We start from the raw sequence: 1,930 nt of genomic DNA, 5'->3' as shown, positions 1-1,930 counted from the left end.
CCCCCGGGCACCCCCCACCCCTAGGGCGCCCCCTTCCACCAACCTACCCCTAAATTTTTTTTGTTTTCCAAAAACAAAAAGAAATCTGTTTTTTCAATTAAGTTTGAAAATTAATATTAATTTTTTTATTTTTAGCACAAATAAGAATTTTGAGGGGAAGTGAAAACTAAGTGATCTATTATGGGTCAATATGGACACCCATATTTTACCCATATTGAGCATATTTGTAGAGACTCTTAAAATAGTTTGAAGCCCATATTTAACCAATTAAAGTATGAGTGATCCAAGTCATTAAATATGAGCAAAATGGATTCATTTCATTAAATGGGCTGAAATTACCACCCCTACACAAGGCTAATGCATGCATTATTTTTCCTAATACACTCTACCAACCGACCCCATGGAGATTTTCTTGTAAATAATTTTTTAGTAACAATATGGGCCGTTTCCTAATACACTCTACCAAATTTCTAGGTAGTAGTAATGCAAAGAGATTTAATGCATGCATTAGCACTTTAAAGACACAATTACCCCTCAAAACCCCTTTTACATCCGTCACCATAATTGTAGAGGATTTTCTTGTAAATAATTTTTTTGTACAATGTATGATATTTTTAATACATCAAATCAAACAATGCATAAGAAATAATCTATATATAATTAATGCAAACATAATTAATACAAATATTGCTAATACAATCTATTTATCATTATTTTAATACACTCTACCACACTGCCTGTTGGGTTTTAAAGGTGTGAACAGGAAATGAAGGGTTGTGACTCTCCTGAAGAGTTGTGACTATGCCGAAGGGTTGTGACATTTATGAAAGGTTGTGTCCTTTCTAAAGGGTTGTGACCGTTTGAAAGGTTATGCCTTTTTCAAAGTGTTGTGACCTTTCTAAAAGGTTGCCTTATTTCCAAAGGGTTGTGACCTTTACCCTTTTTTGGCTATAAATAGAGAGGTTTTCTCTCATTTTTCTACATCGAATTCTTCCCTTATTTTGCAAACATTTCTTACAAAACAAAATTGATCGATCGTGTCTGTGTGTGTGATTCGTTGCTGTCATTTTGAGTTCGTTGAAATTATCGAAGTTTGAGGTACCACTACTTCTTTAATGGTTAATCCGTTTTATCTTGGGAGGAATTAATCTGCAACCTCGGGTACTTGAGGGGATTAAATTTTTTAAGGACACACAGTGGGTTCTGTGGACTCGGATAGTTCTTTGTGTTTTTCTTTTCATCTTTTATTATTTCTGGTTTGCTAATTTGAATACATGAGTTAACAAGCTTAAGAAATTTAGTGTTGGTATTTAAAGTGTTAAGGAAATTACTTCTATTTTCTGTGTTCTTTTTATTGGGGAAAGAAAAAAAAGAGAAAGAAAATTATTTTATCATACGATAAAAGAGATTTGGGATGAATTAGTACTACTTTAATATGTTCGAATATATTTTTTGTAGTAAGTTTTCCTTGGATGGATAAGATTATTTTTATTTTCTTCCCAAGTGCATTTAAGCATTGCACCCCTTCAGTTTTCTTTTCAATGAGAAAAGTTATTTTGTGCATAAAGGCTAAGATGAACACTTTAATTTTTTCCCTATATTCTTGGTTTTATATAACTACGAGAAGAAGTAAATGAACAAATGTCGTCTCCTAACAGTATTTGAACATGAGTTTACTTTTTTATTGAAATTAAATGTCTTCTTGAGGAAAATAGGAATATGATGGAAACTGAGAAAAGGAAAAAAATATTAGCAAGAAAAGTGACTTGCATGGAATTATTGCTGATAGATAGAATATGATTCAATGAGAGTAAAAATCAGGTTCTATCTTTATTTCCCTTGATTATTATTTTCTTTTTCTTTCCTTTATAAGTAATGAAATTTATTTCATAAATGTTAGGATAGATGGTCATTATGTGATGATCTCAGA

The sequence above is a fragment of the Solanum stenotomum genome, chromosome 12 (genome assembly GCF_019186545.1).
Source record: "Solanum stenotomum isolate F172 chromosome 12, ASM1918654v1, whole genome shotgun sequence".
Taxonomy (NCBI): domain Eukaryota; kingdom Viridiplantae; phylum Streptophyta; class Magnoliopsida; order Solanales; family Solanaceae; genus Solanum; species Solanum stenotomum.
This window is presented reverse-complemented; position numbering follows the sequence as displayed.